The sequence below is a fragment of the Hemicordylus capensis genome, chromosome 11 (assembly GCF_027244095.1).
Source record: "Hemicordylus capensis ecotype Gifberg chromosome 11, rHemCap1.1.pri, whole genome shotgun sequence".
In the NCBI taxonomy this organism is placed as follows: Eukaryota; Metazoa; Chordata; class Lepidosauria; order Squamata; family Cordylidae; genus Hemicordylus; species Hemicordylus capensis.
The window spans coordinates 27,284,229-27,311,532 of NC_069667.1; the positions used below are offsets into that span (position 1 = coordinate 27,284,229).

At 44.1% G+C, this 27,304-nt stretch overlaps 1 long non-coding RNA gene across 4 annotated transcripts in view; it reads right to left on the reverse strand.

The window, feature by feature from the left end:
• The window catches only part of LOC128335725 (uncharacterized), a 399,851-nt gene that overhangs the window by 313,654 nt on the left and 58,893 nt on the right, over nt 1–27,304 (reverse strand). For all 4 annotated transcript variants that reach the window (XR_008311701.1, XR_008311702.1, XR_008311700.1 and 1 more), the window contains exon 4: nt 18,321–18,431. This is a non-coding gene — a long non-coding RNA (uncharacterized LOC128335725). The remainder of the gene's footprint in view (nt 1–18,320; nt 18,432–27,304) is intronic.

Consider the following 27,304-nt stretch of genomic DNA (forward strand, 5'->3'; position numbering starts at 1 on the left):
TGCAGTTGCTAATTTGCATATGCAAAATTATTTCTGGGCCAATTTACATAATATGTAAATTGGGCACCTGGATTTGGAGGCCCAGAATATGGCAACCCTACCTGGGGAGGAAGATGGAGCAGCTTCTCACACACTGCTGCCAAAGTCGGTGGAAGAGGAGGCGGAGGAGGAGAGGAGGAGGAGGAGGAGGGAAGAGGAGGAAGAGGGTAAGAGCAGCCAGTGAGAAGCAGATGAGGAGCCAGCAGGCAGAGATGACATTTGGTCTCAGGCCATCACTGCTCCCCACAAGCTGCATTTCCCCTGGTGGGACATTTTAAGAAACCCACATCCAAAGATGTGAGTCCTGAATTTCTCATAAACCTTAGTTCAGCCCTTTAAAAGTCTTGAGCATGTTCCTAAAAATGTAATGTGTGCCGTTGGCCCAAGGGATGTCATTTCTGGTTGATAGTTAAAACTCTTTTATCATTATGGTCTTCCAATAACGGGGGGTGGGGGGGTGGGATCAAGCACATATTTGAAAGCAACTGATAGTGTTCATTATAAACCAAAAAAAATATTCATTTTTATTTTTAAATGCAGAGGGTTACATGACATAACCTCTGCTGTGCAAGCTTCAAGGGGAGAAAAATGAAAGGTAACACATCCACCAGTACTTTTTGGTGCTGGAAAGATTAAAGTTCAACACTTTAGAGAAATCTCTTACACACAGAACGCATAACCTTTAAGTTTAATGCATGCAGCTACCCTGGCAACTGACATCAACAGGGAAGAAAAATGTTACTTAACTTCACAATATTATATACTTGACAATGCAACTAAATTGGGGCATTAAATGGATAGAACAACAGGATGCAATCAGTGGGAGCAGCAAAGGCCATCAATGGCTGTTTGCCATAATTAGAGACAGAGTGGAAATTTTTACTTTTGTTCAGGATTGGCCTTTGAAGTAGAAGATGCTTTTCCTCTCCACCATCAACTTCACAATGCCTTTCTCTGTGTAAAAACATTTTTAATTTGAAAATGATAAATGGGGTGGGGGGGAGGGAACAGACTGCAACTAGACTTGCAATCAGATTTCCAGCTGGGGTGTGGAAATAGAGCTGCCATACCCCCCAGAAATTCCGGGTTTCACCCAGATTTTAAGCATCTCACTCAGATTGCTTAGCCCACCCAGATTCTCTGATCCCATATTTTTTGGGGGGGAACTATCCTAGGGCTAACAAGCAAAAACAAGATAAGGCTCAAGACCTAAGCCAGACTGTCTGGATTAGGTCTTGATGTTCATTTGGCCCCAATATTTCTGAGAAACCATCTTCTCATTTTCAGGAAACTTTGAGAAATCAGAATGAGGTGTAGACTGAACTCTTACTGTTTTTATCAATGGGTAAAGCCAAGCACAACTGCTTTTATAAAAGGTCCCCATATACCCATTCAAGTGAGATCCTGGTTTTAATGTGTATGTGTTTAATTAGTTTGGGGAATAGCCTATTAGGGCCAAACTGGACAAAACTGCCATCAGTAAGGATAGCGCCAGAGCAACATTGTGCTTTCTAGAGGCCTTATTATTCTCCTAGCTCTTCTCTCAATCAGAAGCTTCCCAAAGCCTCTCTTGAACCACTGCCCAGAAGCAAACACGCCCAACATCTTCATGTATGCTTGTGTTCAGCATCCACCTGCTAACGAAGAAGCAATGTTCAGCCTAGGTAATCAAGGGAAACGCTGTAATGAAAAAAGCTGCTTCCAGCTGAGGAGTGGGTGTGGGCGTTCTTTATAGCCCATCCAACCATTTCAGAAAACTCTGGTGCTGGTTTTGTCACCTCTCCCCCTTCCCAGAGACTCTCTCTTTACAATGGAGCCAACAAATGCAGTCCAAGAGCACGGAGGTAGAACCTACTATCCAACATAGACATCATCTCTCAAGGTCATTGCCTATACACTTCCCTTTTAATAAATTGGTTCCTAGATCTCCAAGAAAAGGAACGAAATGTTATATATTTTCAGATCCGTTCGATGCATCTCAGCAGTCTCTTCTGCAATGGCTATGATTCTGGCAGCGAGGCAAATAAGCTTGTATTGTCATGCTTCCAAAGACTCATCAGCACTGTGCAGCCTAGTAGCGTCCAAGGAGAGAGAACCTCCAGTAAAAATGTCAGATGCACTGGGGAACCAGTTCCAATGCAAAAGGGCAGAAGTGGAAAATCTCTCTAAATAAATTTCCATACACCAGGAATGACTGGATCCGCCTCAAGGAATGAGCAGCTGCCCCTGTCCCCATAGCCTATTTCTGGCATGAAAGAGACCTAGAATTCATATGGCCAACTGCCCTCCGAATCAAATTAACAGCTTCAAGGTATTTTGTCTCCCTCTCCTTCTCTCCCTCTCTCCAAGAGAGAAAGAGAATGCTTCCCTGCTGCACATACGTGCACATTTATGTTTAATCTCCCCCCCTCCCTAAAATACAAAACCAGGAAATTTATCATGCAGATTATATATTCATCATGGAACTACTCTCCACCGCCTCAGTTCCACAATGTCAATTGTCACTCTCGATGCATGAGATGAAATGATGCCATCTGTGAGAAGAAACTAATGCAGGGAAATGAGTCATAGCCAGCTCTGGTGAAATAGCATATTCAGTCTGGGGCTGCAGAGAAAATTACTCAGGCATGGCAATCAAAAAAGGTAGCACGCTAGCAAATCGGTTCTTAATTTATACACAGGCCGTGTCTTTTTAACTTCAATGAGCGTGTCACCTGACAGGCATGCTATGCGCATCTGCACTTTTTATGATAGTTTTATGGTACCTGCTAAGCACACCTGCACTTCAATGAGACCCATTTTGCCCGAGGGCAGCAAAGCAGGCAAACCAAGGGAGCCTTGGCAAAATCAGAGGCACAAGTAGTCAGATGAGTTCAGATTGAATGTAAACAATTAGCAGATCATTAACGGAGACTTAACAGTCCTTTGAAATCTTATTCTTTCAACAGGATGTTGAGCCAGCTCAATCAAAATGCAGCTTTATAAACCTAAAGGATTGAGGGTGTCAGAGAGAGAGCACCAGTATCCTCAAATACAAATCATCTGTATAGAGACTCTCCCCTTCTGCAACGTTGATTGTGATCAAACCCTATTTCCAAAGTCAAGTTCGTTTGTGTGTTTGACTGAGCCCAGAAACTGGAGGGGCAGGGAAGGAATTGGGTCTCTACCCAAGCAAAACAAATTAAGTTATCAATTCTCGTCCGAGTCCATGGGCTGTAATGTTTCCAATTTGTGGTGATTTTGCAGCTTTGTGGTTGGTTTCCTGGGCTTAGGAGCAGATGTTTCTAGAAGACAGCCCATGGGAGAGCACATTTGTTCCATGGAAAGCAATAGGACTGATTTCCTTGTCTCGGGGCTGAGGACTGAATTCTTAGCATCAATGGTTTTTCATTCATTTCTATACCTTGATTCTATAGATACGAGCAATTCCAATACAGCAAGGAGCGATTCATGCCAATGCCACTCCAGTTGTTACCCCATTCCAACAGAGTCTTAGCAATGATTACATGTGTATGGTTTGCACTGGCACAAGTGACTCTCTGGGGGTTGAAATTTGAGAGACGACTCAAGCCCCAATCCTGAGTTCATTACATCCCACTGTGACCCACCTTTCAACACCCAGCCACATTTTAATGGACTGGTGTTGCTGGCTGTGGTGGTTACTACAGGAATAAGAAGATTACAGGAGGCTTGCCAATAAGCGTGAATATGGAATCCGTGAATAAAGAAACCTTACCCCTATGCGAATCCAGGGGTTTGGTTCCTTAAGTTTTAAAAAAGAGCCCAAAAAGCGAGGGAGGGGGCAGAAATAAGAGGAATAAAGCATAGCACTTTGCTCTCCAGGTCTCCAGTAAGCTCTCCCAAATCCCTGAATCCACTCAAATTTTTGGTGGATATTTGCCAAAAAAAACTTTTAAAAAGAAAAAAAGAAAAACCGCCACAAAATGACTCTGGATACTCAGAAACGGTGGATAGGTGAAATTTGCCTAGATTTCCTGCCGTGGATAAAGAAACTTGGTCTTTAAGACCCATCTACAAATACAGGAAACCGTGACCCATGAAACCATTGATAATGAGGGTCTCCCGTACTGCTAAATCAGACCAAAGGCCCCTTTAGTCCAGCACAATGTTTCTCACAGTGGCCATCCAGATACCTCTGGAAGCTCCAAAGTGAGATGTGTAGGCCAGTTGCCCTCCTTCTGCTGCTGCTTCCCACTGACTGGCTTTCAGAAGCTTCTGAACCCGGAGGTAGCATATAGCCCATGTGATAGACATCAGAAGAATAGCAATGCTTAGCAATCAGCAGCGTTGGGCACCTCCTGAAGGCTCAGGGCTCTCAGAGGTTCTTCTGGTTCCTAAGTCCACTTATGTTCTTCACCATAACTTCCATGAGTTGTTGGTGAAATGACTCTTTGTGGGTGGGCTCACCTGATAGGAGCCCCCACACCCACCCAAAATCTACAATCAGATCTGGCAGTGCCAACCCAAATGCACAGTATTGTGGCAATGTGACAATCTTGGTTTGGATCACAATGTCAACTACAATGCCATCATAGATCTTGGACAATATTATACTCTAACCCAAAGCACTTTGAGCACAATCCGGAGGGAGGTTCTCGTTAGCAAGCACAATTGAAACAAACAAGAATGCTCAAGAGCCTGCCCAAAGAAGTCAACTTGCATAGCTACCATTCATTTCAACAGCATGTGTAGGAGAACCTTTTGCTGGATTGTGCCATTGCGGGCCACATGGGGGCTCATAGGATTGGATTATGGGGAAAATATCATCATCATTTAATCTGTAAATTTTTCAGTGTACAAATATCTCATTTCTCATTAGGAAACCAGTGTCTGAACAGCTAAGATGACATCCTACCTGAGTCACCATGAGTATCCAAGAATCTTTGCAGCCTGTCATTAGTAAGAGACAAACTTTCTGCACTTCTGAAGTGCTTTCAAGCTGGGTCATAAAGGAGCTTGCTAGTACTGATTTTCAATCTCAGGTTGGTACCTGATACATCCTGTCCTCTGACTTTCCAATTGATTGGCTTTTCCTTACAATAGAACTGCTGAATGCTTCATTCTTAAAAATGCTTAAATTCTACTTAACATCAGTTTCAAAGGCACCTTTTGTCAATAAGTTCTCTCTGTTCCCTATTGTTAAGTCCATTTCCAAAAGAGAAAGCAAGAGAGAAACATTAACTCGGTACCATATCAGGAAATATAGAGAGTTTGACATCTTTAAGGGCCACTTCAGACATAGCATGGTTTTGGAGTTCATCTATAAACACAAGTTTGCAAATGCATGTATAATAAAGACTCAGATTGGCAGACCTCCTTGTCCAGTGTATGATACTTGACAAACCTTGGCACACCATTCTATAACTCAGAAGTATTGTGTAAGCTTCTTAAAATGAACATATAAAGCCCTCTCGGATACATACATAGCTCCATTTAATCCAGTACTATTTATTTCAATGGACAGCAGCTTCCCAAAATATCAGAGGGAGATGTTTCTCGGATGTTATCTTGCCCCACAAGATAAGCCCTATTCAGACAGTAAGTTGTACCTGCATTCAGATATCTATACTAGGGTTGCCATGCTCCCCGAAATTCTGGGTTTCACCCAGATTTTAAGCATCTCACCCAGATTGCTTAGCGAAGCCAAATTCGCCCGGATTTCAGCTTTCATTTTTAAAAAAACAACTAAGCTCTAGCCCTCGTAGAAGTGGAGTTATGAAGCAAAACATGCAGTCACTATTCTGCTCAAAAATTATTTTCAAGCCAATTTACATAATATTCAAATTAGGCACCCAGATTTGGAAAGCCAGAATATCGCAACCCTAACCTATATAGACATACAAGGTTTGTCTCCAAGTTTTATTACGACTCTTCTCTGGATGGTGGCACTCGCTCACTCTCCCATTATCATTATCTTTCTCCTTCTGCTTTCAAGAGTATTGACATACCTATAGCATATATAACTTACTTTATTTAATACACCATAATGTCAGTCTCAAAGAACCCCTTCAACAGGAATAATTATCCAGCACGCTTGTGGTTTCTTCCCCCTAGCCCCAGAAAGGTTCTAAAATGAATTATTTGCTCTCTGGGATAGAACCAGAAAGCACATCAACTAGCATCCTTTTTTTCACAAATCATGTCTTAACATCAGTTTTGTTTTCCTTTTTTGTCCCTACCTAAGCTTTGATTTCACCCTGTTTGCTAACAGATGGCTGCTGCTGTTAAGTAGATAAATTATAGCATTGAACAAAGAGTGAAGCTGTAGATTACCATCAGGGGAAGGCACTGAATCCTTTTAAAGCAGAGTTACATAAAATTCACATTTGTACCTTAAAAATGAAAGATGGGTTCCAGAGGCTGGTGCGCACCCTATCCAAAAGCCCCAATATTGTAATCTCATCTCATCATTGTACCTTTGCCATCCTTATATTTGTTAAGCAGTGGGTTGTTTCCAAACGTAATTGTGTTTGGCAGAAGTAGAAGCTAAGCATGCATTGCCTCTTTTCTGGATACAGCAGCAGGCACACAAACAGAAGGATGCAAAAGAAATTTCCTTTTAGGAAATTATGACCAGGAAGGAGTAAGTTTTTTATAGACCAGTGATAACCCCTCCATCCCCCTGTTCTGACGGCTCTTCATCAGTAGCCCGTAAAACATTTTACTCAAGGTATGGTGCAGAAAAAAGTTAACATTCCAAAAAATTGCTCACTAGGTGGATCAGATGATACCTTTCCCCAGTCTAGTCCATGTGTGTTGTAGAAAAATCATACCATCCCTCACACTCTTACTCTGTGCGCATGACCCACCTCCATTGTCATGAAAGGAATGCAGCCTTCAGAAAAAGCCAACCTGCATAAAACGCAGCTTCCGTGTTATCTTAGAGAGCACCTTCTTCTGCAAGATTCTTACTGGTCATTAAGGTCATCTTAAGAGGTTCATCTCTCTCTGGCTGTCACACAGGCTTGTCTGACGGTGGCTCAGGATTGGGCCTTCTCTGTAACTGCCTCTAGGTTGTGGAATGTGCTCTCACATCCAAGACTCAAGAACACTGCTGGCCTTCGAGAAAGAGCTTAAGGCTCCCTTTTTTAGCCTGACCTTCCAGTATTTTTAAATTGTTCCAAATTGTTGTAGTGACCAGTCTCCCCTCCCTCTAAAGAGTTAACAGGAAGTGACCCCTTGTCCTGACTGGTGAATTCCAGGGCACAATCAATCAGTACACCAGGTGGCTGGGACCTAGAGAGCTGTTGCTAGGAATTCTGGGAACAAGAAAAGAAGTTCTCTGCTGGAGGAGCAGGGCGGACATGTGTCAATGGAGTTTTCTGCAACAGGATGACTGCAGTTCTTGGAAGATAGAACTGCAGGGGCTTGATTATCACCAGGAGTTTGGTGAGTTAAAGGATAGGAAGCCTGGGCTTTGGCTTCAGGAAGATTAATCTAGAGGAAAGTTTGTTTAGTCAGGCTTTGCATTAGAAACTTATATTTATTTGTGTGAGTGCTTTGTATTTCCTAAATATCTGTTATTTGCAACTAAGTAACTGAATTTGAAAGTGTACCTCCCCAGCATCATTCAGGGTGCTTTTTAAGTATTCTTTTAAACAACCAAGTATTTTGAAGTGTATCTAAAAGCTAAAAGCCTCAGATGGAACTAGTCTGTAGTAATTGAATAAAAGGTTTTATTTCTTTGTTCTTTACCCTTTTTGAGCCTCCGGGGTGGTTAATCAATAACTTGGGGGGGGGGTACAGAAACATGTCTCAAAGACAGCTTTGAGATAGGGCCGAGAGAGATTCCTGCCTGCAGCCTTGGAGAAGCTGCTGCCAGTCTGTGAAGACAATACTGAGCTAGGTGGACCAGTGGTCTGACTCAGTATATGGCGGCTTCCTATATTCCTAACAAGGAAAATTTGAGGAACTCAACCAGCTGCAGTGGCAACTATGATATCAAGCCTCTTTTGCTTCATTCACTTACTCAACGACATGAAACTCCCAGACCTAACCATGAAAGAGAGAAACATGCCATTTTGCTCAGACTACAAAAAGAAAAACCAGAAAAAATGCATTAATGTCCCAGAAAATAAGAGAACATTATCTCATTGGTCAGCATGGGGAATGAGACCTCATAGAGCTAGGAAAAGACTAGTCACAGAGATATATCGACAATGATGAATATTTATATGCCACTCTTCCACCAAAGTTCTCAAAGTGGTTTACATAGAAAAATACATCAATAGGATGGTCCCCTGTCCCCAAAGGGCTCATGATCTTAAAGATAAACATAATGCAGATACAAGCAACAGCCATGGGAGGGATGCTGTGCTGGGGTTGGATAGGGCCAGTTGCACTCCCCTGCTAATATAAGAGAATCAACACTTTTAAAAGGTGCCTTTTTGCTCAATTAGCAGACATTAATATGCTTGCAAACTAGTATCATTATAAGATGTCTCAATACATTTGTTTCATTAGTCCAGACCACTATGACCTCTGTCTATAGATGGTGTGGGGTGTTCTCCTCCACTCAATTCCACTCTACTTGGGGAGGTTTTTAATGCAGAATACTTTTTAAAAAAAATTATCCCTATCAACTATCATTCTCAAAACCGACAAAGATACTGGACGTCAGCACTATCAGCAATTGGTAATCATTAGGTTAAGTTTGGAATGATCAACAGTTCCTGTAACGCACCTAGAATGACCATATTTTACACTGTGCCACTACGAAATGGAAATGTACAGTTTGCATATTATTTTCAGCTAATGCTGGGACAATCTATCGTTTTTGAAAGGCACAAAAGCTCAGGCTTCACTGTGAAAAATATGCAGAAAGATTGCACTGGAAAGCGGAGAGATAAGCTAATATTTTTCTCCTTTCTATTCAGTGCTGGGAATAATTTGCACTGTACAGCAACTTAAGTAACAAACAAGAATGGTAAAAAATAAACATGAATGTTAAGTCAACAGAGGCATTATTATGCAGACATTTATGAACCATTAAGGGCATCCGCATGAAAAGAAATGCCTTTCTGTTCACTGGAGATAACTACTTGAGGCTTTGCACTTGATGCTTTCAGCACAAGGGGTGGGAGAGCGCTTTAGATGGCAAATAGAATGAACTGTGGCATTTGGGTTTCTCCATACTGCATGAATCGCCAAAGGAATAGAAGCACCCATTACTATATATTCCACTATGCATCATAAGAAAAATGAGGCCAGCAATAAGCTTTTCACAAAAGCAAAAGCATGGACGATGCATCCGTCATCCTGATAATCCCCTTATCTTCTGCTAAACTTGATCTTTTTTCATTAAGACACAATCAGGGGTGTAGCTATAATGGAGCAGATGAGTTCAAAGAATCCAGGGGCCCCCAGCTCCTGAGAGCCCCCCAGCTCCACCCCTCCCTGTTTTCCTCATTATCTCCTTCTCTCCACCAAGGGGTCGCTAGGGAGAGGAGCGACCATTGGCACCCTCTCCCCCTAGCTACGCCCCTGGACACAATTAAGAAAAACCTCGCCACTCCATCAGAAGACAGAACCTTCCTTGGAAGGGAGGCAAACTCCTTTGACTGGAAAATGTAAGTGTGGTGCAGTCATTTAGACATTTCTAAGCAAATTCAGTAGCGGTGTCCTTAATACCACTGCTAAGAGTCACCTTTTAAAGTGAGGGATTTCTTATTTAGCAGGGGGAGTGTAACGGTTCCTGTCTAGTTTTATCTTCTTTGAAGCATGTGTTTTGAGGCTCTGGAAACTGAAACTCCAGCAATAGTCAGACACTGGAAATAGATTCCAGAAAATGTTAATGAATAACGCAAGTGACAGATAGGCTGCATTCACATGTCATGTGGAACCCTGCGTCCAATAGACCAGCAGTTCCGCACACCCCCGCCACTCTCCCGTCCACATTTGGACCTACTGTAGAGTGTCCTCTCTGCAGTCAGTGAGACTGCACAGAGAAGCCGTTCCTCCTTGTATGAAGGACGACAGCCCACACAGCCAATCAGGGAGAGAGAAGCTTCCTCCTTCAACTCCAGCCCAGCGCTGCATTCAGACAGCAGGAAGAAACCAAGGCATGACAAACGAAGGGTTCAAAATGGCGTCTCGTGAGTGCAACCTCAGGTCACACTATGGACGGAGCCGGAGTTGCATTCATTGGGATGTAATGGTAAGGAAACTGTGGGTCCCTGAAACTCTGGTCCCCCTTAACATATGAATGTGGCCATAGGGTGGATTCAGACATCACACAGAACCTCTACGGATGCTGAGCTCTGTGTGATATGCCGCAGGAGCTGAATGCCAGACTGGCTTGCCAGCAGCAGCACCTTTTCATCTCTGAAGTGTTAATGTTTGCCGTCATAATAGACTGGGAACTCTCTCCCACTGTATCTTCAAACCAGTGTGAGCTAGTCACTGGTCATCTGACCCCATGAATGAGCAGAGTACACAGCTCAAGCTAAAGCCAGGGCTCTGAACTTCTTGGCTGGGGAGACACCAAAATCAAACTTCACCTAGGGCCCCAACAACCCTAGGGCCAGCTATGCATATGAATCCACCAATCTCTGCATATTCTTCTTACGCTACTTGCTTGGCAAGTTAATCTTTTTCTGACATAGGGGAGTGAGAAACCCATTACCTGTGCACTGGACTGCTGTTCAAGGCAGTGGAGCAGGACCAGTAAAAACAGTTGGCAACTGTACTTATAACACCACCACCACCACCCAAGATTAAATTGGACTCATATGCACTCTCATGATGAGAATCAGAGTGAGATTCTCTGATCTCAGAGGAGAGAGGGAGGGAGAGGAGAGCTGGTCTGCTGGTAGCAAGCATGACTTGTCCCCATAGCTAAGCAGGGTCCACCCTGGTTGCATATGAAAGGGAGACTAGAAGTGTGAGCACTGTAAGATCTTCCCCTCAGGGGATGGAGCCGCTCTGGGAAGAGCAGAAGGTTCCAAGTTCCCTCCCTGGCAGCATCTCCAAGATAGGGCTGAGAGAGAGTCCTGCTTGCAACCTTGGAGAAGCCACTGCCAGTCTGTGAAGACAATACTGAGCTAGATGGACCGATGGTCTGACTCAGTATATGGCAGCTCCCTATGTCCCTATGTCATAAACATGATATTAGGGGAATGCAATTTTTTGCATTTACAGCTTCATTTGTGTGTTTATGCTGCCTTTCTCCCAAGCAACCAAGACAGCTTACAACCTCTAAAAAGATGCAATAATCCAAAAGTGAGGATTCATCTGAAGGGAAGACTTTTGTACTTAACATGCAGTCAGATTCTGATAAAAAACAAAATATTAAAAAGTAGCTTGTAGTTCTGAGCAATTTATCTGTGGATGGAAATTAGGAAATGGGGTGGAGATGGAGGGCATATTGAAGACCTTCCCTAGAAGTGAAGAATGAAAAAATGGATGGAGTCAATGCTGTTCATGCCAGCACTGCCCTTTCTGCAGCACAGAGGAATAATTTCACCTGAAATGAGTTTTTACAGGAAGATGAAATTAGATGTGATAGCTTGATTAAGCTCAATAACAAATTAGTTAGGATTGCATTTGTGCCAGGAATGCTAATTAGGCTCACCTGGGACTTTGGAGAAAGATTTCAGGCATCCCTGGTGTCCTACCTGACATTTGAAAAATGAATAAAATATGAGGCGTAAATAACTACTGCAGAAGGCAATTAAATTTGGAATTTATGGCAAAAATGTGCCATATTTCTTCACAGGTATAAGCCAAAGAGAGAGGAAGGAAGAGAGACTTAAATAGAAATCACAGGATCCCTTTTCAGACTTGGAACTGTGAGATCTAAAGCCTGGTTCTGACATGCATACACATACCTCACTTGATTTCTCTGTAGTCAACAATGGTCTGCTTGATAGGAACATAGGAAGTTGCCATATACTGAGTCAGACCCTTGGTCCATCTAGCTCAGTATTGTCTTCAGAGACTGGCAGCGGCTTCTCCAAGGTTGCAGGCAGGAGTCTCTCTCAGCCATATCTAGTAGAAGCCAGGGAGGGAACTTGGAACCTTCTGCTCTTCCCAGAGCAGCTCCATCCCCTAAGGGGAGTATCTGACAGTGCTCACACTTCTAGTCTCCCATTCGTATGCAACCAGGGTGGGCCCTGCTTAGCTAAGGGGACAAGTTCTGCTAGCTGCCACAAGACCCGCTCTCCTCCTTGATGACTGGCAGATGAACATCACCCCACACAAGATGACCTTCAAAATTCCTCCACTTATAAAATCAAGTTATGAACTTAGACGAATATAGACACTGTGATTTTTAGAAGTCTTCTCTCCAGGCTGGTCAGCGTAGGCACCTAATTATCCATTTCTGCTGCTGCCGATTAACAGTAGTCATTGAGAGATTTTTCACAGTGCCAACAACAAAGAGTGTAAAACAAATTTGTCAGCAAGCCTCTTGCCTTTGTCCTTTACATAATTGCAACATGATTAAAAGATCAAATGGCATGCTGCTAAGGGCTCAGAAATGCCACATCACCAAAAATAACACTAAGGAATGGGTGGGGTAGGTTGAATCTATGTCTTATGCAGGCACTTCTTGTTCCATTAATTTCCTTCTCAGTTGTCACCGCTGGGTTGTGGAACAGCACTCCCTAAGAGGCTTGTCTTCCTTGGAGGCCTTCAGGAGAGCCTTAAAGACCCACCTTTTTAGCCTGGCTTTTAATGACATCTAGTTTCAATTTCAATTTTAATCTGGTTTAAATTGTTCTCTTTTTAAATAAATAAATAAATAAATAAATGTTTTATTTATCTAGTTTTAATTTTAACGCAAACTGCCCTGAGCCACTTTAGGAAGGGCGGTATATAAACTGAATGAATGAATGAATGAATGAATTTCCAGTTTCAAACTGGAGAACTAATGGGGCCTCTGCTGTAGGGTGGTTAAATATATAACATGTGCATGTTGGTTCTGCCATGGAAAACGTACAATTTTGTGATTGCGGTATGTGCATTTGATTCCAGTATTATGAGAGTGGCCCAGTGACCTGGGTGCTGACCATATAGGCAAAGGCCCATGGCTAGAAATCCCAAAGGACGAAAGAGTCCACAAGGGAAATCCCATATCTGAAAATGGACATACTGGAGGCACATTGTAAGCAATTCCCATGAGAAGGAAACATGGGAGACATCTAAAGAAGTCAGTGTGGGTTGACAGAGAGCTTTCTCAAAAGCTGAGAAGCAAAAAGGACACATATAGGGAATGGAAGGAGAGGTCTTAGAAACACTTGCTCCGAAGGATGAAATTATATGAAAGGTGGGGCAGCTCCATGGGCCAAGTTTCACAAGCCTGTTATTCAGCCTTCAGCCAACCAATCTTTGGCTCTCAGCCTCTTATCTGCAAAACGGGGAGCCTTAATGACTCTGAACAACCTTACAGACTTGTTGTAAGGATTACTAAGATCTGGGAACTATGTGAAAACACTCCAAAAATACTATATAAATGCAAAGTAACACTCCAAAGCTACTATATAAACTCAGACAATATCGTTAACATAATTCCTCTGCATAAATGAAGCTCCTTTGATGATCTCAATAGTCAGGGGGTTCTAAAATGTATTTAGGACCTCAGCGTTCCTCTACATTGCAAGTGATTTACCCTACGACCTAACTTTAAATATTGCCTGTAAATTTAGCGGTTAGCATTTTAATTTGATCCTCATTAGGTTAAAGGTCATTAAAGAAGAAGCGGAAAAAGAAGTCATGAACATTTCTAGCCGAGTGCAAGCAACAGAAGCACATAAAAGTCTCAGATAAACAAACCCATCCTAAGACTGTGTTCTGGAGCTCCGAAGAGTAGCCCATTATGTGTTTGTATTACACAGACTGCTAAATCCTTCACAAAATATTGCCGCACTTAAGGAAACAGTTCATTGTGTATTCTGCCCCAATTATGGGTATTAAAAGGAGCAGTTAGGCTGTTTAGTAAAAAGAATGAAATTAATGAGGTGTAATCATTGTGTTGCAAAATGAGTTTATTTTCCATTTATTTTAAGGTGGTTTTATCCCACTCATTAAGAGACAAATGTTTCAAGTGATGCTGGTGTTATTTAAGTGCCTAAAAGCTGTTGTCAGTTTACAGAAACATTTCAGAGAATGGAATCCTGTTGCCCAAACATATCAAGGTTGATGGTTTAAGCCATGGGTTCTCAAACATGGGTCCCCAGATATAGTTGGACTACCAATCCCATCATCCCTTGTCACAATGGGTGAAGAATAATGGAAATTATCCTGCTCCTGGAATTTTCCGCTTCTGATCCTTCCTGACCTATCCACAGGCAGCAAGTGCAGATCCCTGAATAGCTGGCTTGGCTCACCACAATGACAGACACACAGCTGACAAGAGCAGAGAGAGGCATTGCCTCCATTTCCTAGCCTAACCACCCATCCCTTTCTTGATCAAGCAGCAACCGATGGGAATATTCGTCAGCACCTAGCCAACCTTAGCACATCACTGAGGCGAGCTCTGTAGCTGCAGCTCTAGGCACCAACCTGTCCTGCATGCTAATAAACCAGCACTCCTTGCTCTGAATGCTTTGCTCTGTGGAAGACAGTAAACAAGGGGAAAGAATCAATAGATCTGACCTGAGATGGGCAGGGGCCACTAACAGGTTCCCCGTCCTTGTCAACAGGCAACCTGTGAGATTTTATCAGAATTGGATTGCAGGGACAATGGTCTAAAGGATGATGGGGATCAAAAGGAAGGAAGAGAACCCCAGAAAGCTGCTATGAAAAAAGGAGACGTGTCCAACTGCTCTTGCTGTGCCTGCATTGCTGACAGAATGTAAAGGTACTGGGAGCTAAAACTAGATATATGAGCATCACACAGCCCAAGCCAGTCAGGCTGAAACCCTGCAAAGTGAGCGGGGGCGGGGGCGGGAGACTGTCAAATGTAGTGTCAGTGAGTTAGAGGGGGAGAAGAATCCATTTCCCACCACTGCTTTCACCCAATAAAATGGCTTTTTGCAATGGGTAGGAAATAAAGCAGCAGATACTGACAACCGCGATGAATCAGGCCATAGCTTTGTTAAAGGAAGGAGGCATAAAGTGGTAGGGATTAAAGGTAGTATGAAAGAGGGATGGGTGTGGCTATGCTGCAATAGCCAGGTAGAGTGGCATGGATAGGTGCATGAGATGTTTCCTCCACCACACAGGTGGGAGTGATCTGTGTGTGGATCGGGGTGTGGTTGTATTGCCTGTCCACCCACCTACCCCAAGTGACACATGGGGAAGCTCCCCTTGCATGCACCTTTGTCTCACTCTCCCCCTCCCTTTAAAAAAATATTTAAAGCAGGAGGGTGTCTTACTGCCTCACACTGGCGCCCCAATGATCTGCTGCCTGAGGCAACCACTTCACCTCGCCTCATAGCAGGGCCGCCCAGAGGCGCTCTTACCCCTGGACCTTGGGTTCCCCTTGGGAAGGGTTACTTTGGCGGATTAACCACCTGGAGGTTAATCGCCTGCGAGCCCGGTGGTTCCCACAATCAGGAGAAATCGGGCTAGACTCCCCTAGCCCGATTTCTCCTGATTGTGGGAATAGCCTCATTGACTACCCCTGGTATTTACAATGCAAGTGGACTGGATAGTATCACATTCCCTCTCACCCTTGACCACCAGTATAGCTTCTCTTAGGGCACTAGATCTGCACCAAAAGCACACCAAGAGGCAGTTCTCAGGGGCTAGGACAAAGATTCCAGATGCATCCTCGTGCTAGACACATGAGTGGCTACTACCTCAAGAGTGTACTGACTAGCACAACATCCTTAGAGGGTTGGTGTATTGTTTACCCTGGTGCACGGAAATAGTCATTAAACTCCATAGCAACATGTGCTAGAAAGAGCGGGGAAATGCTCTCTTTATGCCTCCATTAAGTATGTTTTGCACAAGTACATTAGTTGCTTGTTTGCTTGTTTAAAAAGCTTGACCAACGACTGGAGTTTTTCTTGCCCTATTATGAGCTCTATTCACTCCTTTCAAAAAGAGGAGAAGGAGCAGGGGGGCCCCAATCCAGATTGTGGCCACAGTAAGGACAAAAAGTTAAAAAAAAAAAAAAAAAAAAACATCTCCCCTTGCCATTGGCCTGATTCATATTGCACCTCCCACAGCTGTTATTTTTAAAAAGAACAGTTAGCCCCATCAATACTGATGGACGTAGATAGAATGGGTGCTTGCACATGATTGGATGGGGTGGTCTGGGGCTTGGAAGAGTCCATACCCCACATTGTGCAGATGCGCAGAGCCTCCAATGGGCTCTGCAAACCCCACTCCCAGACAAGTGCTACAGCAGCGAGCTTAGTCCACCTGAGAATCCGGAGAACCTTCTCTCAATGCACCATGCTTGCAGGAGAAGAGAAAACCATTGCATCCCAGCCACCCTCTGACTGGCCACGATGGGGGAGAAGGTGGGGAACACCCCATTCATGCAATTTCAAGCACATGATCATAGAGAGTGCTGTGCAGAGTGGCAGATTCACAGATCAAAGCCCCTCCAGCCACAGCACTCTCAAAAACATGGCGACCAGCTGCTGGGACTGACAAACAGAGAGGGAAGTGGACACACAGTCAACAAACTCAAGAACTGGGGACCCTGTTCTGCACTAAGCTGGGTTAAGACCCATGGTTAGAAACAGGATTACCCAGATTTGGGCTACCAAAGCTAGCGGGGGTTGTCCTGGTTCACACAAGCATGCAAGAGGTAAATAACCCAGGTTTAGATGCTCATGTGAAGAGGCTTAATGTCTAGTTTGCCCTTAATTGGGAGTAAGTTCCATGGAACATTGTGAAATTTGTCTCCAAGTAAGAATTTTTGGGATCCTGCTGCAAGAGTTCTTCTATAACCTATTTTTGTATTTCTGTGCATCTTCCAATTATATATTTGGTTCTCTTTGTTCTGCCACCCCACCCACCCCTGCTTGCCCTGGTGATGAGACAAACCTCCTTTTGCTGGTTCGCTAATTATTCTTTTTACATATTAAACAGGCAAAACTTTCCGTTCTTGTGACATTAACTGCCCTTTGCTCATAATGCTTTTAAAAATGCAAAGGCATTATAAGTACTTTCAATTTAGGATAAATGCAAATTCCAAACGTTTATGCACACTCTATTTCCATTAAGATAATGTATTGGCTTAGCTGAAGAGCCCTTATGCACCACTTCTAGAGTCCTAAAAAAAAGAAGTAAACACAAATGCTAGGACCACAGCCACTAAACCCAAAAACATAAGCACCATCAACACAGAGATAAACACATTCTGCTCAGTAACCACATTTGAATCATGTGGAAGTGGAGGGATGTACTATGGTAGTTTTGGGTCTTATTTTCCAATCACCTTCCATGGGCAACAACACAAAGTGGACTGAGAACATTGTAGGTATATATAGGGACAGTGAGGGAGCAGGGGTGGTGATGGGGAAAACAGGAGGTGAGATGGCAGTGTGGAATGCTGGAGAAAAGAGAACATAAGAACAGCCCTGCTGGATCAGGCCCAAGGAGGCCCATCTAGTCCAGCATCCTGTTTCACACAGTGGCCCACCAGATGCCACAGGGAGCCTACAGGCAGGAGTTGAGGGCATGCCCTCCTTCCTGCTATTACTCCCCTGCAACTGGTACTCAGAGGCATCTTGCCTCTGAGGCTGGAGGTGGCCTAGAGCCCTCTGACTAGTAGCCATTGATAGACCTCTCCTCCATGAAGTTATCCAAACTCCTCTTAAAGCCATCCAGTTTGTTGGCTGTCACCACATCTTGTGGCAGAGAATTCCACAAGTTGATTATGCGTTGTGTGAAGAAGTACCTCCGTTTGCTGGTCCTAACTTTCCTGGCAATCAATTTCATGGGATGACCCCTGGGTCTAGTGTTGTGTAAGAGGGAGTAGGATTTCTCTCTATCCACTTTGTCCACACCATGCATGATTTTATAGACCTCTATCATGCTTCCCCGCATTCATCTTTTTTCTAATCTAAATATTTATTATTTTATTATTATTTTACATTTTATATCTCACTCTTCCTCCAAGGAGCCCAGAGCAGTGTACTACATACTTAGGTTTCTCCTCACAACAACCCTGTGAAGTAGGTTAGGTTGAGAGAGAAGTGACTGGCCCAGAGTCAGTCAGCAAGTCTCATGGCTGAATGGGGATTTGAACTCGGGTCTCCCTGGTCCTAGTCCAGCACTCTAGCCACTACACCACGTTGGCTCTCAAATAAATAGATATAAATAAATATATATAAATAAATAAATAGTCAGTGTATTACCTTTTATGGCAGGATCCTATGCTGCAGCAGGTAGAGGTCCAGCAGTGTCTATTGCATGCATCTTCAGCCCGGAAAAGCTACATCAGTTGAACATCCATCTGTTACTGCAACCTGTCAGTAAAAATATAAGAACAAATGGCAATTCTGTGTAGCAGGCATGGAGACAAAGAAGTGATTAGTCCTCCACCCTGATATCAGTGCAAGACGTGAGCCCTAGACACATCTAGAAGTTCCCAGTAAGAACCACATTGGAATATGATATAATTATCTGTATCATCCTAAGCAGATATTATGATGTACACGAGGCTAGGGAGGGGCTGCAATCATGTCAGCTGCACCTTACTTACTTACTTAGTTCGATTTCTATATCGCCCTTCCAAAAACGGCTCAGGGAGGTTTACACAGAGAAATAATAAATAAATAAGATGGCTCTCTGTCCCCAAAGGACTCACAATCTAAAAAGAAACACAAGACTGACACCAGCAAGAGTCACTGGAGGCCCTGTGCTGGGGGTAGAGAGGGCCAGTTACTCTCCCCCTGCTCAATAAAGAGAATCACCACGTTAAAAGGTGCCTCTTTGCATATAATTTGCATACCTATGCATACCTCTTTGCATACCTATGCATATATGCCCAGTGTTCTGCAATTGTAGATCAACACATGTATGCTCCAATAAAACAATATGTACAGATCAGCAATCTGTACAAAATTAGGTTGGGCAGATAGCACAATGGAGCCTACACGCATTGGAGTCTAGGCCATTGTGCACGTGTGTCTTCCAGCACATGGATTGACAGCAGGTGTATGGAGAATGCAAGCACGATCGCCAGCAGCATCGAGCACATGCAATAATGTCTGCATAGGGCTTTTGTTGCATAAAACCCATGGTTCCTGGAGCTTTTCCAGGGATCAGCATTTCCAAAATAAAAATGTGTTTCAGCTAGGCTCATCTTAGGCTCATAGTCTACCAACTTTGGGGAATAAATAATGAAGGAAGATAAGAATATAAACACTTCTTTAAATGCAAGAATTTTTAAGAATTAACAATTTAAAATAAACCAGAGGTTAAAACCTAAAAAATTTCAAAAAGCTGAGAAAGCTTGGGCGAAAAGATGGGTTTTCAGGTGTTTTTTAAAAATTGCCAGAGATGGGGAGGATCGTATCTCAGCAGGGAGCACATTCCACAATCAACTTTGTGTTCTGCACAAGGGGAGAAGGGCAGCATGTCTGGGATAATTTACATTTATATCCTGCTCTTTCTCGGAGGGGCCCAGAGCGATGTACAGAGTTCGGTTTATCCTCACAGCAACCCTGTGAGGTAGGTTAGGCTGAGAGATAAGTAACTGCTCCAGAATCACCTGGTGAGCTTTGTGGCTGAAGAGGGATTTGAACTTAGGTCTGCCTGGTCTTAGTCCAGCACTTTAACCACTACTCTAGCCCTTTGCTGGTCTTATGATCCAACAATGGCATGAAGATGACAAATACCTTGAGGCGAGGAGTGGGCATCAATCAGGCAGGTAGGTGGTGGGCAGGCAAGTGGCAGCTGGAAGACCAGTTTGGCAGTACAAAGGAAGAATATGGTGGTCCTGCCCAGACTGATAATGGTAATGCAGCAGATCTGAAAGCAGGCAGCTGAAAAAGACTGGCCCACTGGCAAATCCTGCTCCCCGGGTCCTGGAAGATTCTGGGGTTTTGTGCAGGTTTGGCTTAGCTTCCTCCTCCAGCCAACGGACTCTGGTGGCATAAGAGCCAAGGAGCTAATCTACAAGACTCCCGTTTCCTGTAGTGTCCAGCAAAGAGAGAGACTGAGAGAAAATGCACCTCTCTCTCCCTCCAGCAGCTTCTCCAGTTGCAGGCAGGCGTCTCTCTCGGCTCTGTCTTGGAGATGCCAGGAAAGGAATCTGGGGGCTTCTGCATGCAAGCATGCTTGTCCCAGAGCAGCCCCAGTCCCTAAGGGGATACCCTGCAGTGCTCACACAGTCCCCCATCCACATGCAAACCAGGGAAGGCCCTGCTTAGCAAAGGGGGCAATTCATGCTTGCTGCCACCAGACCAGCTCCCCTCCCTGTAGCTCAGGACGCTTACACTGGCCGGCAGCTCTCCAGAACTGCAGACAGAGTCTTCCCCTAGCTAGAGATACTGGGGACTGAGCTTGACTCCTGGATAATTTTTACTGCCCTGTGCTCAGCCTGGGCCATGGCCCCTCCCCAGAAGAATGCTGCAATATTGAAAAGGTGCTACCAGGCATGCAGAGTGGTTGGAAGGGCTGCCAATCAGGAGAGGAGTCCCTCCTACAGACGGAACCTTGGTGGGGGTGTGTGAAAAAGGGTTGCTTTTGACAGCTGGCTTTGGGAGGGAACTCTGAGGAGAAAGCCTGGAGAAAGCTGCCAGCTGTGTCCTTCGGGTTTCTTCCCATGCAACCAGCCCTTAAAATGTGCTCCCAGAGAGAGAAGGGGAGAGCCTCACATTCAGAAAGGAGGCTGCAGCCTTTTGGAACAGCCAGCCTGCTCTGCTGTTTATCAGTTTTCCTCAGTTTGATCTTGCAGCCCTTTAGAGCCCTAAGATGCCTAGCAGCTTTGAGAGGGAAATCCAGCATGGGCTTGCTGTGTGAAGAATTCCTCTCAAACGATCTCCCCCAGGACACCTGCCCCTCGAACACACCTGGCTGCTTACTTTAAAAGGGTTTCTCCTTTCCCAGGCCCCAGTTCCCAGACTTGAAACAAGGAGTGGTGGTGGGGGGGCAGCAATTCTAAATCCTTCACAGTATAAAATGCCTTATTTATTGCCCTGAAATGTCAGGTGAAATGTCCACCTCTTGTTGGTTGGTTGGCTTCGTTTATAAAACCACCTGACGCCTAAATCTTGAGGCAGCGTGCACAGCTTAAAACAATTGAAACCATTTTAAAATTAAAAAATAAAATAAAACTCGTTTTAACAAAAGCATTTTTTAAAAATGTATTTGATTCATATACCACCCTTCCAAAAATGGCTCAGGGCAGTTCACATTCAAATAAACAATTACAAACAAAAACAAGTTAAAAGCAAATTAAAATTACGATAAGAACTAGATAACATCAAAACTAAATATCATTAAAAGCCAGGCTAAAAAGATGGGTCTTTAAGGCTCTTGGAATTGTCTCCAATGAAGACAATCCTCTTATATCCATGGGGAGCATGTTTCATAACCGACGGGCGACAACTGAGTTGGCACCCAAAGACAGACCCCTCCTGATGTTCTCAATGAGCAGTGGGGATCTTGCAGAGTAAGGAAATCCCTCAGGTAATCCAGGCCTAAGCCATTCAGGGCTTAAAAGGTAATAACCAGCACTTTGTACTTTGTCCGGAAACATATCAGCAGCCAATGCAACTGTTTAAGAACAGGCATAATGTGGTCTCTCCAGGATGCCCCAGAGACCAGTCTGGCCACCACATTTTGGACTAACTGAAATTTCCAAACTACGTACAAAGGCAGCCCTACAGAGAGCACATTGCAGTAGTCCAACCTGGAAGTTACCAATTGGTGCACCATGGTTTTCAGGTCATTCTCCTCAAGAAACAGGCAGAGTTGTCAAAGCAGTCGCAGCTGGTAAAAGCAAAAACACTCCTGGCCACAGCCTCAAACTAAGGCACCAGGGAGAGACCTGGGTCCAAGAGCACACCCAGGCTATGAACCTGTCCTCTCTGGAGGAGCGTAACCTCACCCCGAACAGGAAATTATATCCCGTCTTGCAGACGGTGATCCCCAATAATGAGCGCCTTCATCCTGCTTGCTTTTAATGCCAGTTTAATACCAATTAGTCCCATAACTGGTTTTTAATCCTGGTTCTTGACTGCCATCTCCAAAGCTACATTCAACATTTATAAAATGCAAGAAGTCTGTCAAAACCTGTGAATATTTGAAATCATAAAGGAAACAATAAAAAGGCATCATATTGTGGACGATGCACGTCATTGAATGGTGCTAGAGAAAGACATGCTGTTCTGTTAGCTCCAGGTCTTAACACTCACATCAATTTCGGAGGATGAATGCAACTGAAGGAGGCCCGGGCGGGTGTGCGGCTGGGGGAAATCAGTCATGTGACTTGCCTCTGGGGGGCTCCCCAAGGCAGTGGGCCCCCAGACAACTGTCTCCCCTTGCCCTATCATAGTTACGCCCCTGATCAGACTTGATAACACGGATCTCTCTGAGTAACTGAGTGCTCCCTTCTCCTTCATCACAGTTGTGATTATTGCACTAGCTTTTGAGGAAGAGGAGAGGAAGAGACTGTTTTATGAGGAGCAACTCCCTCGTTACTTGCTCTTTTTTCACCACTGGTGCTCTTACTTCTGGGTGTGACCCAAGCTACTTGTAACCACTGCTGTCTTCTGTCTGGTGCAGAAATTGTAAGCTTCAAGTGAGTTTCTCCCTTAAATCTCTTCTCTGGCACCCTCAAGCTGACAAAGGTTCCCTCACATTTTTCAAACGGCATACTTTCCTTGCACATATCTTTTCCAGATGTCCTTTTCTATACCTTCGCTATTTCTGTCACTTCTTTTTATAGAATACATGGACCTGAAATGAACACCCGTCGTTGAACATGGCCTAGCACTACTCCTTTTGTCAAGGCCAGGGGGGGAATCCCTTTCACCAGATATTCAATGCTTCTTTTCATACATCTGAAGATGGCTTAGTCTTCTTTCAAATCTTGCTTTGCACTCCCTCCAAATGTTTCAGAGACTTAGCCATCAGGAACCAATCTATTCCTGAAGTCCTTTGCTCAGAAAGCAGAGCGAGTTGTTCCCTTACAGGATTTTTAAAAATATGCTTATATGATTTTGTAACCACTGTAACTGGGTAAATCCAACTCTTGTCACCTTCAGGTCAAACTTCAGATTTCTTTCGCCTCCTTCTGAGAGGCTTTCAACAAGAGCCATGCCATACATGAAGCCTTGCTTTTAACAAGTTGACATAAAATGTGAAACCTCAAGATGGCTGTGTCATCAAGTCACTCTGCAGTAGGGTAGGCTGCAAGCCTGAGTCGTGACACTGATCTCATTAGTAACCACCACCCGGCGTGAAATGGGAGTAAGTGCTGGAGCGTGCCCTAGAGTCATCTCCGGTGGGGTTTCTTGACAGAAGATTTGAGGGCGAGAGTGTTCTTTGAAGGAAGGTTGCAATCCATTGTCCTATATCATCAAAAGAACCAGTAATGCTACAATGTGGATAATACAGACATTATTTGCATTTGGATTTACTTGAGAATGTCTTGTGATGCATGTCTTCCTGTCTAAGATACGGAAGAGCTGGGTATGCCCCCACAACTCCAAAGACAGATACAGGCATCATAAACAACTATTTAAAAATACAAGCAGAGCTGCAAATAATTATTTAAATCTAATAACTTATTCACAGTGTAGGCTGGCACTATTAAGTGAAGAGTGGCAGGGTTTCCATTCCTATCTTCCCAGTGGAGAAGTGATACCACTCAAGCTCAGAGGATAGGGCAGGAGTTATCCTCTCCCTGTGTTTTCACATCCCACATGCATAACCATGTGCTGAGGAGGCTCATAGCCCTCCCAGGGCTGGTAAGATATAGGTTACATGGATTTCAAGGTTGGCCCCATTTCCTCCACCTAAACAATCACAAAAACTGGTTTGTGGAACCTCCCTTTATCCCTTGGTATCACAAGGTGTTCACCATTATCCTCAACAGCTATGAGGGCTGAAGATGAGAGGTGGCAGGTCTCCTTAGGAGTGCTTAGTTATGTCATGGTTGATTTAAGGTTTGAACTGGGTCTTCTTGGCTTCACTTGAGTATGTTTTATGCTGGTCTCTCTGTGAGCAAAACAGCATTGTTACTATTCTCATTTTTACACCACTTTTCCGTCCTTCACCTTGTCATCCTCACATGTGAAATGTGGCATCTACAGGATACTTACCCAAAGTCCTCTATTATTGCTTGTAGCAGGACAAGGATTTGAATCTGGAAGCAACACATCTACACCCACACATGATTGGCAATAGGGACGTGCTCGAATCATTTTGGAGAAGCGCCTTCAGGGAGGCGCCAAAATGATTCGGCCTCTAGCAGCTGAAACATTTTGGCATGGGCTGAGTGGTACCTTTAAAGGGAGGCAGGCAGGTCCTATCTGCTCCTCCAGTGAGCCATCACCACCCCCCCATGTGGGGCAGCAGAGTAACAGGTAAGACCTGCCTGCCTCATTTTAAAAGGTACCCTCCCCACCCCCGGGAAGCATTTCTTGCACCTCCCGAACTGACAAGGCCTGCAGAGCACCCCTAGGCATATTTACTCACATGTTAGTCTGAGTTCAGTGGTGCTTACTGTCAGGTAAATGTTCATAGGACTGCAGCCTTGCTAACATAATGAGTGGACACATTTTCTCCCTCTTTCCCTCTCAGTTTGTTGCCTGAACCACATTTCGGAGACTGGATCACTTGAGCAAAATCTCTCTTGGGAAATGGGCACAAGCTGAAGGGAATGCACACACTGCTGAGGACACAGGGCTATATTTCCACTAATCCTCACACCCATGCAGATTCATCACGTGCCTGCCTTCTGCCTTACCTCCCATCTTCAGACCTGATAATCTACCCACTAATGCTTCTCATTTGTCCATCTGAAATGCATCCCTATATTATCCCGGACTTAACTCACAATATGCAAGTTAACAATACAGAGATTTGGATCTCATATCCTTTATTCCTTCCTCATGCATGTGGGAGGGTGAATTATCCTAAGTGATTTTGGTTTAGTTTAATCAAATGCAAACACAGATTAATGAGGTTCTTCAAATCAAGATCTATGTAATATATTTTCTTTAATTTAAGCTTCTGTGGCCTTATAGTATCAAGTGGCAGTGATTAAATGCAATGCAGAAGCACTTCATCACAGCAGAGTCTCTAAACCCCTAAGCTACCCAAAAAAACCAGTGAGGCCTATTCTAAAGCCCGCACAGGAAAAAAGAAACATTGGTTCTGCTAGCCAACTCGGCTCTCAAGAAACAGAAGTGGGAGCCAGAGGATTTGAAATCAAACACACCCAGTAGCAATAAGCAACTTCTTTTCATGCACAATTTACAGTCTGAAGTGAATGTATTGAGTGACCTGAGGGGTGGGGGAAAGCAGCAGTTGTATACCACGTGCCACTAAAAATATAAAGGAAAGCAGCATTTTCTGCCTGCATTTGTCATATCTCAGATCTTTGTTCTAACGTTTTCCAGTAAACTGACATATTAAGCATTGGTGCAAAGCCCAGATTGTCTAGGCTTTTTGTGTTAGCGACTGGTTATTTACTCTCCCATGTTCTACCTAGGATGACTTCAGATTTTTTGCTGTGCCTGCTTGGAATGCTATTCTAACATGGCAATCCATCATGGTGTGTCCTGCTAACAAGAGAGTCAGGTAGAACTAGATGTGACTGCAAATGCTGGTTTGCTAGTGAAACCCCCATCTCCAGTTTCCCCTTCTCTTTGTGTAAGGATTAGTTCCTAGAATGCATGATGTGATGTTGTATAATCCCGGCTCCACCTTATTGGCTGTCACTGAGAGGAGGAAATGAAACCTCCTCTCTGGGAGAGGAGAGCTGGTCTTGTGGCAGCAAGCATGACTCGTCCCCTTAGCTAAGCAAGATCTGCCCTGGTTGCATTTGAATGAGAGACTAGAAGTGTGAGCACTGTAAAATATTCCCCTCAGGGGATGGAGCCACTCTGGGAAGAGCAGAAGGTTTCAAGTTCCCTCCTTGGCAGCATCTCCAAGATTGGGCGGAGAGAGATTCCTGCCTGCAACCTTGGAGAAGCCGCTGCCAGTCTGTGTAGACAATACTGACTGAGATGGACCAAGGGTCTGACTCGGTATTTTGGCAGCTTCTTATGTTCCTTATGTACCCCATGTAATGTCATGCCATGCACTGCAGAAACAAAGTGAATTCCAGAAGTTAATTATAGTTTCTAGGTTCACACAACCTGACACCAGGAACACTTGTGCTGCACTCATTGGGCATTTAATGTTTACCAGAGATCTCTTGATTGTATGAACCTGCTCTACATATGCACCCACAACATATATTCACTGGACATCCATACAGGACAAATGATGGTAAAGGAAACTTCCCACCTCCTTCAGGTTATTTCCATTTGCCAGGGAACTAAATTTGCCAGGGAACCACGCATCTAACTTGGATTTAAATAGTTTGCTCATTCTTCTTCTCCATCCCGTTATTCTGCATTGCCTTATGGATCAGTGTGCTTTCGAGTCATTAGACACAAGCATTAAACTCTGCAACATATTTCTGAAAAACTTCTCTCCTGAAGTGCTGAACCCAAACTGGATGATCTTTATTGAAGGAGATTAATGCATCAGAGGAAAGGAGATTAGCTCATGCAAACAAAGACTTTCCTCTGCTTTGTCAATAAATCCCCACAGCTTATTCTTAACAGCATCTCTAAAGAGATACAAAGTAGAGGAAGACATAGCTGTCGTGCTGTTTTGATACCAGATAGATGTCCGGTGCCAGGGTGGGCTGGGAAGCTGTTGGAAGAAACTAAGTTAACAAGTAGTACTATGTGGAATTAACAGAACCTACTTCTCACTTCGTTTAACACAGTGGCTTATTCAAGAAGCTAGAGAGCCAGGGGTGTCATTAGGGGCAGGGCCATGCAGCACAGACCCTCAATTAATTTCTCAGAGCCCTGAATCTCATCAGCTACTTTCCTCCTGCATAACCTCTTCCAGAACAGAATTGCAGCAATGGAGGCACCTGCCCAAAGCATGGAACGAGAGATCTGTGCTGCTTCCGTCTTCATAAGCGCTGTATGATAACATTAGACACTTTTAAAAACATGTGTCATTGTTCTTGAGGGGTATGATTGAGTTTAATCATCACCAGGGTGGAGATGGGGGGGGGCCCTATGGTCCTAGGCCCCAGATCTTTTAAGCACCTACAGTGCCTCTGCAGAGAGGCAAGACCAGACACAACACACCAGGG